Here is a 7,181-nt window from a genome sequence, read left to right on the forward strand (position 1 = left end):
GCGCAGCAAATAAAGAATTGCTACAGCCTACAGAACTTTTTAAGCCAGTAACCATGTGTTTTAGTTGGTTTTTGTAGAAAAATTAACTCTTCAGTTAGGGTTATTTGGTCATTATAATAGTTGCTAAATGACAAAAATAAAATTGACAATCTTTTCATACCAATAAACATCATATTCCAATATTTGTTTTCCTATACATCAACTTTGAATGATTAGTAAAGTGGTCCAACCTAAGTAAAAAGGGCTAACTGTCAATATATAACAACATAATCCTCATATGCGTCAATCCTTTAATTAAAAGAGACGAAAATGTCACGTGTTTTACGTTAAGCAAAAGGAAAAGTTTCATAGGCTAAGGTTAATTGTTCAGAATTATTACATTGTTGTTAACATAGTTTGCTTATCTAAGTTGGCATTTCATTAACACATTGTTATTATAATTTGGATCTCATTCCATTATTCTCTTGCTAGTCTTCCTAGTAAATAATTTGTATTTTGTACATGCCTCTCTAAGCATTTATTGAGAACAAAACTATATATCTGACAACGTATAAGCCAATTTTATATCTCGTGTCTTGAATAATTGCATTGCTGTCTGACTTCGGTTTAAACAAAACAGAACTTTATTGGTAGCGCTGCACATAGTTTTCTTTTGCAAAGAACAATCGAATTTGTACTTGAGCTATTAAAATATATGCATAAACTACTGCAATTACTTTTGCCAATTTAAAAATAAAAAATCTAACATGGAAAAATTTACATGTTGGTAATTACGACAATTTTAAATTATCACAATAATAAAAACATAACCCGTTGAGTATATAAACTGATAATATTACAAGGACTTGTAATACAAGAGCCCAGCCCATACTTTTATTTGATATAAAATTTTAGATGTAATTTATACCAACAAATCAGAGTGGCGCAGCGGAAGCGTGGTGGGCCCATAACCCACAGGTCCCAGGATCGAAACCTGGCTCTGATAAAGAGTGGCTTCTGCATTTCTTTTTTCTTTTGTTTTATTTCACATTTCCATCACAAACAGATGAAGTATATATTATGTCAGTGTAATTATATAGACTTAGCTCATTCTTTTTTAAACTCTAACATGGTTGTTATTATAAACTTTAACGTGGTAAATTAAAATCTCAATTCTACTTACAAGTATGAATACAAATCTACACTAAACTTTGCCTCAATATACAACATTAATTCTTTTTGTTGGTTATTTTCTTGGTTCTTGCTATGCTACACAATATTTTGATGGATTTTTACTTTTTTACATTTTAGTGGGTATGACTAAAATAAACACAATAATTATGCATGTATTGGATGCGTTATATTTATATACACCATTAGATTTCATTAAATAAAAATCAAAGGTTAATATAAAAGAAGAACATTAATGGATTCTAATAAATACAGAATATGCCCAATGTCCCTGCTGCAATATGATGAGAGGCTATTCCCCCGGAATAAAAGGATCAAAACCTTCTACACCCCATGTGGGATTTACGGATTGAACCCTTTCGGTTAGACCATAAGGATCGGACCCCATATCCCAAGATCATACTATCCTGTTACATGAAATGCGTCAAAACCAAAACATATCCTAATATATAAATAAATATCTTTTAATATACAATATTTTAAATGACAACATAATCTTTTATTTTTAGATAAATAAATATAAAATATATAAATATAAAAAATATAAATAGTTTTTATTCATTAAAATTAATTATTATGCAAAAAAGATTATCATATTAAAAATTATATTAAAAAGATATTTTAAACTACAACATAAAAATATAAAATATATAAATTTTTTTATATTAATTGACGAATAATTAGATTATTATATTCAAAATTTATTAACTAACTATTTTGTTAAAAATATTATTATATAATAGGTTTTTTTATCAAAATATTTGTAAAAATATAATTTATTTAAAAATTATATATAATACATAAAAATATTAATTTTTTTTAAATATTTTAGAAAAATAAATAAATAATATGTATCAATTACGTATATGTATCATATGTATATATATAATAGTGACTGGTATATATTCTTTTATTTTTCAAACTCTCTAATATATATGCTATCTCATGACTCTCTCTCCTAATATTTCTTATTCTTATTTATTTTTTGATAATATTAAATAAATAATAATTTAAAATTATTTTTTAAATTTAATATTTATAGTTTTATATATAATATTTATAATTAAATATTTATTACATTTAATATCATCCCATTATTTCAGTTATAATTAAAAAATATAAAATAAGACCATAATTTATTTTCTATTATTTCCAATTTTTTTATTTTGCTAGTTAAACTTTTTATTCTTTAACTCGACTAAACTTTTATTTATATATATATATATATATATTTATTGGTGTACAAATATTTTTTATAAAATATTTTTTATTATATATAATTTATTAAAAATATATTTTATTAAATCTAAGAGTAAAACATAATATATTATCTGATTTAATATTATTATATTATTATTATAATTATTTAATATATAAAAAATTAATAGATATTATACTTGTTAGAAAGATTATCACCTATTTTATTATACGAAGGTAAAAAACTTTTGTTTCAAAAATTATATAAATTCAAAAAATATATTAAAATAATATTTTAAATTATAACATAAAAATATAAAATAATTAAATTTTATTTTATATTATTTAATAAATAATTAAATTATTATTTTTAAAAGTTTATTAACTAACTACTTTTATTAAATATATTATTATATAATATATTTTTTTAATAAAATATTTGTAAAAATATAATTTATTTAAAAAATTATATATAATACACAGAAATATTAATTTTTTTTCCAATGTTTTTTTAGAAAAGCTAAACAAATAATATAATTTGTTTTTTTTTTCAATTTTTTTAGATAACTTCATATATATAAGTATAATTACATACAATAACTGATTTGTATTTTAATTCAGATAGTATATAGCATATAATATATATATTATTTTAGAAAATGTATAAAAAAACCAATATATTTGTGTAATTATATTTTTTTAATGGCCTAACTTTGTATATAATTTTTGATATTTTTAATTACATAAATTTTATTAATTTAAATCCTACTAATATAAGTGAATATAATTAATAAACATCCATTTAAAAATGTATTATTTATTCAGTTTTTTTAAAAATATTGAAAAAACAAAAGAAATTTAATATTTTTATGTATTATATATAATTCTTAAATAAATTATATTTTTTACAATATTTTGATAGAAAATTATATTATATAATAATATATTTAACAAAAATAATTAGTTAATAAATTAGAATATAATAATATAATTATTCTTCAAATAATATAAAATAAAATTGATGTATTTTATATTTTTATGTTGCTGTTTAAAAAAAATTAATATCTTTTAATATAATTTTTAATATTATAAAACTTTTCTTGCATAATATTTAATTTTAAGGTAAACTACCAAAAATTCATTTGAATAATTTTATCGCTAACAAAAATACACTCAAATTTTTCTATCGACCAAAATACCCTTAAATAATTTAAAACACGATAAAAAATCTAACTTTAAATATATTTTTTTCAAAAAATACTTTAGAGATTGAATTTTGATGCGAATTTTTACAAGTATGATTAAAAAAATGAGATATTTTTATTCTTTAAATTTGGTGATTTTTTGTTAAGTATATATTTTTTGTGATTTTTAAAAAGTATTATTGGTTGTTGACAAAAAAGTCACAAAAAATATATATATTTAACGAAAAATTACCAAATTTTAAAAATAAAAATATCTCATTTTTTAATCATACTTGAAAAAACTCACATCAAGATTTAATCTCTAAAACATTTTTTGAAGATACATATTTAATATTAGATATTTTTGTCGATAACAAAATTCGAATGTATTTATGTCAACGACAAAATTATTCAGGTACATTTTTGACAGTTTATCTTAATTTTAATAAATAAAAAATACTTATCTTTTTATATTTATATATTTTATATTTATTTATTTAAAAATAAAAAATTATATTATTATTTAACGTATTATAAATTAAAAAATATTTATTTATGTACTAAAATATTTTGTACTTATTAAATTTTATCAATATTTTTTTTATATTAATCTTTAATTTTTATTTAATAAAATCTAATGATGTATATAATTATTTAATAAAATCTAATAATATATAATACAGATAAATATTGTGCTCATTTTGGACTTATTCTATTTTAGCAATGGACGCTAGCTAACGTATCGTTCAGGAATCAGTTTACAAAAGCGATTTACTTTTAATCGTTTATGTATTTATTTTTTTTTTCCTAAATAAAGATCTTTCATTTTTGTGTCAATTACCCCACTTATTAATAAACCATTATCTAATTGTATTTTGTTTAACTACAAAATATATATGAACTAAAGTTTGATATAATAATTGAATCATATATTGATTTATATTTTTTACACATTTGTTTTGGGTGTGCAAGGGGAAAAAAAACAAATAAGACTGCGTCTATATCTCAAATTGCTAAATGGCAGCATTAACGTACGTTAAAGAAAGATCAGTTTAAAAAATTTACAGGTTAAAGCATAACATTTATTATAAATATAGTTCTAAACTGGTAACTAACACTATTAAAATTTAATAAAAAAGATCACAATTCAAATTAAATATTAAAAATTTAATATTAAATTATTTTTTTTAGACTTGCAATAAAATGTACATCATTAGTTATAAAAATTGGAATTTGAACGCAATTACAAAAATGTAAATCGACCAAAATTAAAAGAGCAAGTAACATATAAATTATAAAAAAATAAAATTAATGAGCAAGTAAATAATAAACTAAGCAAATATGAAATAAAAGACAACAATTAAAACAACAACTACACTATAAAGTAACTAAAGTGAGATAGAAATGATTAAGACAATGAACTAAGAAAGGGGTGAAATTCAAGTTCTTAAAGGGTCTTAGCTAGAGTCCAGAGTTAAAGATTTCTATGCTTGTCATTAACTATAAATATGACGATTATTAAGAGTTAATTCCACTTCATCAACCTCTAAATATTGAAAAAAGTCAAGTAGGCATAATTAATCTTAATTTACAAATTCTAACTAACTTACTAATTGAGTTTAGCAAAAGGTTAGCATTAATAAAAATAAAATCAACTAACAACTCTACATTATCAATTAATATTGGACATTAATGACTTAAAGTCATCTAATTTCTCAACCTATTGAACCTTGTAACATCCTAACTACCAAAACTCACACTTCCGGCTGTGCGACTCTGATAGCTCGGACATTACGACGACACTTATAATATTTAATACTAACATATGAGCCTGTTTGAAACTTTAAACCGCAGTACCGCTCCCAAAAATACTTTCGTTCGATAATGTACATCCATAAATACCATACAACTTACAACAACTCATACAAAGTACATCCATATATATACATATACATATATAATATTACAAGCATTAACCAATACAATTCCTATCCCTCTTGCAGAATATATCAAGATAAAGGCGAGGGTACAAAAAAATATACTAAAGCAATACAAGCATCTCATCAACAACTAAATAAACTCTTCGTAACTTCTGCGCCCATATCCTGAAAGGGGAAAAATGTAGGGGGGTGAGAACATCATCCTCGAAAGGGTTCTCAGTAGAGGGTTTTTGGGAATTACTGTAATAGGATACTTGAAGATAAACCGTACCAGTGATTAATAACCGTCTCATGCCTCTTTTCAAAAACATCGGTTTACAATAAAAGTAAAGTCGGAAATCTTTTCTGAAAGAGGAACCATTCAATTCTCAAAAACTCAAAAGTCTTTCAAAACGGTTTATCTATGCTGAAACAAAATAGCATTTCATATTTTATTCCAAATCAGAAACATAAAACTGAAACCAACCATCGGTTCATCTCATTCCAACCACGGCCCTAGGCCCAAACAATCCAACCACGGCCCTAGGCCCAAACAATCCAACCATCAACCAAATCACCATAATCCAACAGAGTCCCAGTTGCAAACACAGATAGGAAGTTCAACCACAAACAACAGTTATAGCAAGTAGAACAATTAGCAGTTAATCACATAGGCAAACCAAGTATAATATGCACACCCAACCAAAGTCACACAAATGCATATGATGCATGCCTGTCCCTAGTGGCTGATGATATCATCTGTCGGTTATATAGCCAACCCGACACGTCCTGGTAGCTAACCATGGACAGAAACACCCATCGCGGAGCAAGTAAGTTTGAGCTACAACCCCCTTGCTACTACCCGCTCAACCCAGAGCCAGTGGAATAACTACTACTGCGGCTACTACCCAGGCGGGTGTTTAAAAGCTCAACCTGGAGCGAGTGGATTCACCACTACTACCGCTACTACCCAGGCGTCACATTCTCTGACCTGGAGCAAGTGGGACGAACCACAACCCTTGCTACTGCCCAGGTATCTCAAACATATATTCATTCAGTCCCAGCCATGGATCAACATCCATCTCAGCAATCCGGCTTAAATTCATAATTCATAGTCAGCCTTACGGCCCATAATTCATTCGACAATCAGCCATAAATCAATATCATACACAGCCATTCCGGCTCACGGTTCAATCCAAAACCAGTCAATGTTCATAATCATACATAGCCACTCCGGCCCATAATAAAACAGCACTTCCACCATCCAACATCATCAATTTCATAAAACCGGCATTTAAGCCATAAATCACTTTTCTCAAGCCATTTCACTTTGAAATCAAATTTTAACTCTTTTCAGCCTTGGCTTTAAAGATCTCATTTCTCAAATCATCTCAGGCTCATAAGCCAAATTTTCTAAAAGTGAGTTCCCTTTTTAAAACAAAGCCACTCTCGGCATTCTCTTTTCAAAACTTCCAAAACCATGGAAAGTTAAAGATTCATTTTGCGAACATTCAAAATCACCCATCCAACAATGGAATTTTATAACAAAAGTTCCTCGCCAGAGTCCCAAGTCTTTAGGGAAGGTCAACTTATATAAATTCCTTAACATTCATTGAAACTCTTAAAATCATAGATTCTCGGTTCAAGTAAATAAAACTGGCTTTATTATGAAACCGATCATACAAAATCACAAGTTCCAACCCGGTCCAAA

At 25.2% G+C, this 7,181-nt stretch overlaps 1 non-coding gene across 1 annotated transcript; it reads left to right on the plus strand.

The window, feature by feature from the left end:
- The first annotated feature begins 913 nt into the window (after positions 1-913).
- TRNAM-CAU (transfer RNA methionine (anticodon CAU)) lies at positions 914-985 on the plus strand. Its single transcript has one exon. It is a non-coding gene; the product is annotated as a tRNA-Met (tRNA).
- Positions 986-7,181: the final 6,196 nt, after the last annotated feature.

The sequence above is a fragment of the Arachis ipaensis genome, chromosome B6 (assembly GCF_059453495.1).
Source record: "Arachis ipaensis isolate K30076 ecotype BB chromosome B6, ASM5945349v1, whole genome shotgun sequence".
NCBI lineage: Eukaryota > Viridiplantae > Streptophyta > Magnoliopsida > Fabales > Fabaceae > Arachis > Arachis ipaensis.